This window comes from Chrysemys picta, unplaced genomic scaffold (genome assembly GCF_011386835.1).
Source record: "Chrysemys picta bellii isolate R12L10 unplaced genomic scaffold, ASM1138683v2 scaf315, whole genome shotgun sequence".
Taxonomy (NCBI): domain Eukaryota; kingdom Metazoa; phylum Chordata; order Testudines; family Emydidae; genus Chrysemys; species Chrysemys picta.
The window spans coordinates 3,968-13,064 of record NW_027053022.1 but is presented as its reverse complement, the minus strand read 5'-3'; the positions used below and the strand labels follow the sequence as shown (position 1 = coordinate 13,064).

The 9,097-nt window shown below is 59.1% G+C and overlaps 1 long non-coding RNA gene across 1 annotated transcript; it reads right to left on the bottom strand.

The window, feature by feature from the left end:
- Positions 1-369: 369 nt before the first annotated feature.
- Positions 370-5,421, bottom strand: LOC135978579 (uncharacterized). The gene is made up of 3 exons (XR_010595974.1): positions 2,435-5,421; positions 1,788-1,959; positions 370-1,634 (listed from the first exon to the last, which is right to left on the bottom strand). It is a non-coding gene; the product is annotated as an uncharacterized LOC135978579 (long non-coding RNA).
- Between the last annotated feature and the right edge of the window lie 3,676 nt (positions 5,422-9,097).

The window sequence follows — 9,097 nt, the reverse complement described above, 5'->3', positions numbered from 1 at the left end:
AAATAACTTTTTCTGGACTGCTGAGGTGGGGGGAGAGGCCAGATTCCATCTGGCGCTGTAGGACTCTGAGGACGCTCTGGGATCGGGAGCGAAGTCTCTGGAGCCTCGGGAGGTGCAGGTTTGGAGACATGTGGTTCCTACCTAGTCCAAAGTAACCTGCCGTGCTCCCCCACCAGAGCCATGTTAACAGGCAACACTGCCTCTGTCTTTCCTTGGCCACATGTATCGTGTCCTTTATCTGGTGGCTAGTCCAGAAAAGGAGGACAAGCGCTCACTACTGCTGCCACCTGAGGGAGTTGCAATAGCCCCAGAATCTGGGACTTCAAGCCCCTAGACTGACCTCTTAACTTTATAGACACCCCCCTCGCCCATACACAGCTATTTTAAAGTTTAGCCTGATAGTAAAGAGACCCCTTTTCAACCCTTCACCACACAAGAGAAAGCCGGCAGCATTTGTCATTAACTATTTATTTCTTCTCTCCTGGCTCCCAAACTGCTTCTCCTCCCTACTGCCGCCAGCCACCTTCGAGTTCTCCCTCTTCTCTCCCCGGCTCTGCTCGCTGGATTGCAGCAGCTCAGCGGATGGTCCAGCTTTACTCTTTCACTTCCATTCTTCTTCCCTTCTTTGGGTGGCTGCATTTGCCATTGAGCAGGCTGATGGAAATACCTGAGTGTCTGTCTAGGCCAGGGGTCTCCAACACGCGGCCTGCGGGGCTATTTCTCTAGGACAATCCATCAGCTCCCATCTGGTGTTCAGCTCCAGGATGGATGGGGAGCCCTAGCCGGAGCATAGAAAGACAGGGGGGTGTTCTTTGGTGGAAACTGCTGGAGCTTCAGCCTCTGCTCCCACCTCCACCCCCACGCTAAGGGCTTCAAAAGTGGTGCCTGACCCCAGGTAAACAAAGTAGCCGAGCTGAGGCCAGAGTGGGACTGATCCTAAGAAAAGAGCAGATTTCTCTTCTGCTCTAGGGAGATTCCCCTAGGAAAAGCAGCTGGGGTGGGGCGATACAAGCACTACCCCTCAGCCCATGAATAGCGGGCAACTGGGACTTTGGGAGCCAAGGGACTGGTGTATCTTCCTGGAGATCAGAAAGGGGCAATGGAGAAGTTGTACCAAAGTCAATGTCATGGCTGGGTCAAGGGCAGCCAGACCTACTGGTCAGAGCCAGAGTCCACACTCACATGACAGGAGTGGAGAGTCAGCCAGGTCAGGATACTGGAAGATGAGCAGCAAAAGACAAACTTGCGATCACCACCACAACTCAGATGCCAGGAAATCAAGCCAGGGGAGCGGCAGCAGAACCAGGCAGCGCACAGTCCAGAACCGGGAGGAGGCCTGGTGTTCAGTCAGCTTCGTGTTCCTGCTGCTGTCTTACGTAGGGCCAGGGGGCCAGTGAGCTTTCCTGGGACTCCTCCAATAGGACCTCAGGAGTGGAGCCTCAAACTGGGGCTGAACTTCATGGGTCCGAGGTAAGCAATTTTCAGCAGGCTTCCAGGTGGAGGGTTGGAGTGTGGCTGCTCCCATGAACCCTGCAGACCCGGGTTGGAGACCCCTGGGTCGTGACAGTGAGTGATCTCTCCCTGCTCAAACCTCCTGCAGCAGGAAACAGTCTCCAGGATCCTGGACACTGCCTCTGAGAATAAAATGAGGATATCATGATGAGAAATAGTGCTCTGTACCAGGGCTGGGATCCAGGGACAGGGAAAGCTCCCAGACAGGCTATGCATCGGGGATGCCATTTCTCCCCCAAGAGACCCACACGCCCCAAGAAGTAAATGGCTCTTACCTCCATGAGGGACTGGGGTCTTCCATCTAAGCCTCTTTGAGAGCCGGCATTGCTGGGACGAGGTGACCTGTCCCCACTGCTCCCTGACGTGGCTCAGCTACAGGAAGCGCCCGTCTGGGAGGCTGTGCCAGATCCCAGGGCCTGAAAGACAGCTGGAAGGAGGCTCCTATTCCTGTGACACCCAGAGACCCCATAGAAGGGCCAAGGGGAGAATAAAGGGCAGAAGGTGAAGCTAGCCCTGAGCCTCTGTCCCACCCCCACCTCCTCAAAAGTGGAGCTTTCCGAGCCCCAGTGGGGCTGTGGCCCTGACACAAGGGCTTTTCTGCACCATATGGGGCAGGGAGAGCTCTGCCTGGGCGCAGCGGGAATGAGCGGGGGTAGACCAAGGATAGGGAGGAGGGGAGTGGGTGCAAGGGAAAGAGGTCCTGCCCCATATGAAGGAATTTGGGGGGCAGAGGGAAGAACCCTGCTCCACAGAGAGGGGAGAGAGTTTCTGTGAGTGCCAGGAGGCTCCATTTCCCCTTCTCACTCTCCCAATCAGAGGAAGAGGGCCACTCCAGCTGGCCCAGTCTGGTCCTGACCAGAGTCTGCAGGGTAGCAGTGGGCCCACAATAGGGCTGGGCGGTTTTGACAGGGTTGGGACTCACCAGCATGGCGCCTCCCGCTGGTCGCTCTGGGAATGAGCTCAGTCCATGGGGAACGCCCTCTGCTGGCAGCGTCCCATCCGTCTCTTGTCCTCCCTTGGCATCTGGAGCCGCGTTGCTCACCGCTTGACACTGCCTCCAGCAGTGCCCACTAGTCCATCCTCACCCCATTCCAGGGGCAGGGGTTAGCAACAGGCCTTGCACCTGCCTTGATGGCCAACTGCAACCCCCAAAGTCTAGCCCCTTGTCTCAAGGGCCGGTTACAATTTGTCTCGGCCATCGGATGGCCAGATGCAGTACTGCCCAGCCCGAGATGCTGGTCTCCTGCTCTGGAGACAGACCTTCCCCCATGAAATTCTGGGACACACTACCTGCTGCTCTCCTGGGCAGCCATTATATAGGGCCTAGCCTAGCCCTGATTGGCTGGCTCTAATCTCGGCCCTGATTGGCTCTCAGTAGGCCCTTCCCTGATTGGAAGACGGCTTGCACAGCCATTCTGGCCTACTCTAGTTCCCTCTCACATGGGGGTGGGGCAGCCGTCCCACCACAAACCCTCCCCCTTAAAAAATGCTCACGGGGGAGGGGAGGAAAGGGGTCCCTATAACCCCAGCTTCCTTCGTAGTGGGGCCTGCAGGGCATCCCTTTCCTCTCACAGGCCCGCCAAAGTCTGGAGTCAGCAGCTTCCCAGCTGTAGGGTCTGGGTTCGCACTGTTGAACGCCCTGGTCCTACGTGGGTTCCTACTTCTGTTTGGGTTCCCACATGGGCCCTCCTGGCTCCTATGTGGGTTCCCTCATTTCGGTGGGGCCTCTCTGCCCCAGCCCCTTTCTCTCTAGGGGCCTCCGTCTTCACCACCTCTTCTCTGTGGCTAGTCTCTGACCGAGCCCTTGTCTCAGACACTCCCCCTTTCTGCCTCAGGGGGCAGTGCCTCTTTAGATGTCCCCGTTGGTGGCAGTGGAAGCACTTTCTGGGTCTTCCCCCTGCCACATCCCTACTCCTGCTTGTTTGGGCCCTAGCCCTTCCTTCTGGGCTGGCCTGGGCCTTGGGAGTCCTGTAGGGGCACTCTCTCTTCAGGTGCCCTGGCTCCCCACAGACCCAACAAGCTGGGGGCCCCCCTGTTACTCTCACAGGGGGTGCCTTTTCTAGGTGGGGTCTCTCTGCCCCATCCCAGGAGGGACACTCCCTCCTTTAGTGTCCCTGTCACCTACAGGCGAAGCAGTTCAGCGTTCCTGGCCTCTCGCCCTCGGTGACGGATCTCTTGTTTGGTCTGGGTGCCGACCTCCCCAGCAGCCAGAACAACTCCCTCTGCTGTTCGGCAAGCCGAGCCACCCAGGCCCTCCAATAGAAGTCTCTTTTCTCCACCATTTTGGACTCTCCATGTGGCACAATCTGCCTAGTCCGCTTGATGGTGTCCTTCTTCAGGCCACTTCCCTCCAGCAGTGCCCCCTAATCCATCCTCATCTCCTTCCGGCGGGGAGGAGGAAGCAGGTTAGCAACAGTCCTTGCACATGCCTCAGCGGCCAACCAAAACCCCCAAAGTCTAGCCCCTTGTCTCAAGGGAGGTTGCAGTTTGACTCAGCCACCACATGGCCAGGTGCAGTACAAGAGGGAACTGGGGGACCCAGGCCCACCAACTATCCTGGGTCCAAACCCAGGGATCCTCTAGTGGCAGTCTCCCTGCTCTCCCCTTGTCCAACTGTCCCTGGGCCACTTCTCCTCTTGGCCCTCTAGGCCCTTTCTATCAGGGCCCGCAGTCTGGCAGGTCTTGGGCCGGAGCTGTAGTATGCTCCCTTCAGCCTGCCCAGCACTGCTCTTTTGGAGATGCTGGTCTACTGCTCTGAAGACAGACCTTCTCCCATCAAGGTCTGGGGGATACTGCCTGCTGCTCACCTGGGCAGCCTTTATATAGGGCCTAGCTTAGTCCTGATTGGCTGGCTCTAATCTCGGCCCTGATTGGCTCTCAGTTGGCCCTTCTCTGATTGGCTACCAGCCTCTGCAGCCGCTCTGGCCTACTCTAGCGCCCTCTTGCATGGGGGTGGAGCAGCCGCCCCACCTCAGCGATCAGCTGTCGCAACCAGGCTGTGGCCTGGGCTGCGGGGCTGGCTCCAGGCACCAGCGGAGGAAGCACATGCCTGGGGCGGCATTCCGTCCATTCTTGGGGCAGCACAGGCCGGGCGACTTTTTTGTTTTTTGCACTTCAGCAGTTCGGGTGGCGGCAGTCCGAGCTTTGTTGTTGTTGGTTTTTTTTCTGCTTCGGCAGTTCGGGTGGCAGCAGTCCAAGTGGTTGGGAGTTTTTTGGTTTTCTTTTTGCTCACTTTGGCAGTCCGAGCGCTGTTGTATTTTTTTTTTTTTGCTTGGGGCAGCAAAAATGGTAGAGCCGGCGCTGCTGGGCTGAGGTCGCTCAAGTGGTCAGCCCCTCAACACACTGTATCGGGGGTGGCTCAGGTCTGGGCGGGGCCCAAGCACCCCACAAACAACCAGACTTCAAGGGCGGGCCCTGGCCTGGGTGGGGACCCGGTGGCCAGCCAACAAACAGTTCCTGTCCTGGCCTAGAGCCCCCTTGCACCGTGTAGGGGGTCAGCCACCCGGGGTGGAGTGGCAGGGGGACGCGGTCCCACCCTCCTCCCCCGCGTCCCAGCCCAAGGTGCTGGCAGGGGCAGGATTGGTTGCCCCTGCGTCGGCGGGGATCCAGCCGCAACACGCCGACTGAGCCGCGCCGGGCTCTGCAGCCAGCAGCTCCCGGGCTGCCCCTGGGCTACTTCCTGCCTCCCCGGGGTTTGGTATCTGCGGCCTCCAGGCCTCTTCCGGCTCCTTGGGGTAAACCGCAGCGGGTACTCCGGGCCAGTCCTCGTCCATGTCTGGGGTTAGGGTTAGGGGACTCTGGAGAACAGGCCAAGTGTCCTCCTCTGTTGCGGGCTGTCCCCCAACTGTGGTGAAGGGCCGGCCTTTTATATTTCCGACCCCACGCCCCGGTCCTTATGGCGAGGGGGGCGGGGCGATATAGGCTCCGCCCTCCAAGGGGCGTGTAGGGCAGCCCTCACTCTCCCGCTCGGAGGGAGGCCGCTCAGTTGCAACAGCGTCTACCAGAGGCCCCGGTGGCCAGCCAACAGGCGAGGGGGGTGGGGCGATATAGGCTCTGCCGTCCAAGGGGCGTGTAGAGGGGCCCTCGCTCTCCTGCTCGGAGGGAGGCCGCTCAGTTGCAACAGCGTCTACCAGAGGCCTCGGTGGCCAGCCAACAGGCAAGGTGGGTGGGGTGATATAGGCTCTGCCCTCCAAGGGGCGTGTAGAGGGGCCCTCGCTCTCCTGCTCGGAGGGAGGCCACTCAGTCTCACTACACTCCCCGTTTAGAGGGAGTAGGAGTTGCTGGTGGCCTTGGAGGCAGAATTCCTGCAGCGCCTCCGGCACTTGGCGCAAGTGCCGGATGATGTGAAGTTGATTCATTATGTTGGCCGTGACGACCTCCTGCTGCAAGGGAACGAGGACCTGTCAGAGACTCAGATGCCCCCGTGGAATCAGGGGGAATTAAGGGCACCTGGGACCAGCAGCAATTCCACCCAGCACCCGCGCACCTCTGAGGGATGAAGTCCCCCTCCTGACCCCCAGAATGGAGTCTTGTTTTCCTTTTAAGGGACCTCCAGTGCCAACAACCTCCTTGTAGGGGAGCTCCTGCCACCTCCCAGCCAGTGCCCCTGACAGCTGTTCCACCTCCAATCCACAGCTCAAGTTCTCTGACCCCTCTCCTCCACCCCCACCCAGGTTGGGCAGGGAGGGGGCTCTAGCGGGGCGGGGGGCGGAGGGATTCTGGCAGCAGTGAAGTGGGATGTGGGCAGCTTGAGACCTTTCCCCAAGTCATCCCAGCCACTGAGGCTGAAGCCGCAGGATGGCAGCCCTGGTGAATGGGGCAGATCAGCAGCCCCTGCTGACTGAATCCTCCCGTTCTCTCTAGAGCGAGTCCAGCCCTGCCGGCAGCAGGACGAGCTTCCCCCGCCCATGTGCCTCAGAACTGCCCGCTCAGTCGCCATCACCCCTCAGTCCTTGGCCTCCCAGGCTGCCAGTGATGGGAACAACTCTGGGTGGTGGCACGGGTGACAGGAGAGGCACGCAGAGGGCACGTAGAGGACTCTGCTGCCCTTCCCAAGAACAGAAGTCCGTGCTGTGGCAATGCTTGTCAATCATTAGCCTTGCTAACGAGCTGGGCTGGAGCTGCTCCGGGAACAAGCTGGCTCCCTCCTGCTCATGGAGGTGAATTCATCTCCCTTCCCAGGAGCACCTGCTCTCACTCTCATTCCCCACCGGTTGCCTTGCTGCCAGGCCGGCGAATGGCCAGAGGATGGGAATGAGGCCTGGGCCCCGCCCCAATCTCCTGAGTCTAATGCAGCTGCTCACCTTGCTCCCCATCAGCTGCTCGGCTTGCCCCAGGAGGGAGTAAGTGAGGAGCAGCCCAGCCTGGCTGACACGCAGCTGGGGGTCGTGCATGGCCAGCACTGTTGTCTGCAGGAAGAAGCTTCTCTGCCCCTCCGAGAACAATTTGGCAAAAACCTGAAACCAACCAGATGTGAGGCTTCAGCAGATTGCCCTGAACCAGGCTCCAAATCCTGGCCTAGAACGGCAACTCTGTTGCGTGGCTCCAGGAGGCAGTCACCTGCCCTGCAGAGCTGTGCCATGCCCTGGCAGAGCGTCCTTACCTCCCCCACCCTGGCTGTGTTCTTATAGCCGAGGAGCCTGTTGTCCTGGTGCCAGTCCCAGCACCAAAGGTATTCGACCTCATGGATGTTCAGGTCTGGGAAAGAGAGAGACACATACACATTGGTCATTCTGGTTGCAGGGCTTGTGTCCTTCCAATCCCATATGTGGCTGCACAGTGGGCAGAGCCCAACAGAACTGCGGGGGTAGTGGAGAACACAGAAAGAGATAGAGAGAGACTGATCCGCCAGCCGGGGTCACTCGGAGAGAAATTGGCTGGGGTCCCAGTCTCACTCGTCTAGCCGGGTTCCTTACCCCTCTGGCGCAGCAGGAGCTGGTAGAGCCGGTAAACCCCCTCCCTGGCCTGCTGGCTGATGTCCTCGTCTGGGTCACCTACGAACAGAGCCAGCTGTGCCACGTGGTGGCCCATCCTGGGGAATTCGGCTGAGTTCTAATGGAAGGGAGAGGGAGAGGGGACTCCATCAGCATTTTCCTGTCAGCTCCCAGTCCCCGCCTGGGCCAGGACTCTCCTTCCCCTCAACCCCTCTGCAGGAGATGCTAGAGGACAGGAGCTAGAGCTGGATCCTTAGTTATCTCTGCCCGCAAGGGAGCCCGGAGAACAGGGATGTGGGCAGGGCCCTCCAGGAGGATTTGCTTCCCCAGCTGCTCCAGGATGACAAGAAGGCAAGAACCTGGAGCATGGTCTCCTTACAAGCGAGAGTCTTCACTTAACCAGGACAAGAAGAACTTGTCTCAAGCCAGGCTCATTCTCTGCTCTGACTCTGCCTCCCCAAGAGGAACACTCCTAGCCCACAGCCCCTGCAGCAGCAGATCCTCCAGCCCGTTGGATCCAGCCCACCTATGCCTGGAGTCAGGAAGCTGGGCTCAGAGGCCACTTACGTCAAAGTCAGGGAGGGAGATGACGGACGTGAGCAGGGCTGCGCTGCTCCTGATGGCCCTGGCTCTCTCTCGTGGCACCCTGGACACGGTCCAGTAGTTAATGTGCTGTGGGGAAAGGAGGCAGCTCAGGATTGATGAGGGGGTGCATGTGTAGTGCTAATGGCCCCCCCCATCCCAAGGGGGCTGAGACATTGCATGCGGTGAGGGTGGAATATCAGATTCATTGACTGCAGAGCTTTAGAAGGGGACTCTTGCCCCCAGGACGATGCTTGTATCCTGCAGGTCACAACTTGTCATTGTCTCTCTAGATTGGGACAATGCTCAGTGTTGGGGCTGGTCCCATCCTCCCTGAACACCTGATTCCTGAACAGCTCCCCAGGAAGGAGACAGACCCCTCCCCCCTCCCTGGCTCTCAAGTCCTTGGCTGGGTGAAGGGACTGAGTGTGAGCACAATCCCCCCAGGAATCTCGGGCCCCGTCAGAGACAAGGGCTGATTCTCTGGGGCCCTCCTGTTTCTCCAGGAATGAGGCTGTGGCTCTTCTCTGAGGACCATCTTCTGGATCTCCCAGGAGGGGTTCAGACTCTCACTCCTCAAGCCAGCCGGGGGCCCTGTGGTCAGTGCTCAACACAAGCAGGCAGAGCTCTGGCTTGAAGTCCCAGCTCCTTCCTCTGTCCTTCAAGGAGGAAAGGCCTGACCCTGCATTGCACTGACTGCCCTGACCAAGGATGGCCACTGGGGGCCCAGCTAGGAGGACAGACTGGAAAATGGATCTAAGAGTTAAGGTAAAATTGCCCCCACCCTCTCACCAGACTCACCTGCAAGATGTAGTGGAGCTTGTCCGTGTCTGGGGTCTTTGCCAGCAGGTTCCCCAGCATGGCGTCCAGGAGGTCTGGTATGACCCTATGCAGATCCTGCAAAGCAAGGGAGAGCCATGGGTCAGAGTTAGGGAAAGTGGGGCTACACCTGCCACAGGATGGGAAGAGGGGTCTCTGGGAAGCACTGGTGAGACCCCCAAACACATATCCTGGCCTCTCTCATTCACATCCCACTGCAGGCAATTAGCAAGGATTCGGGCAGGATAACA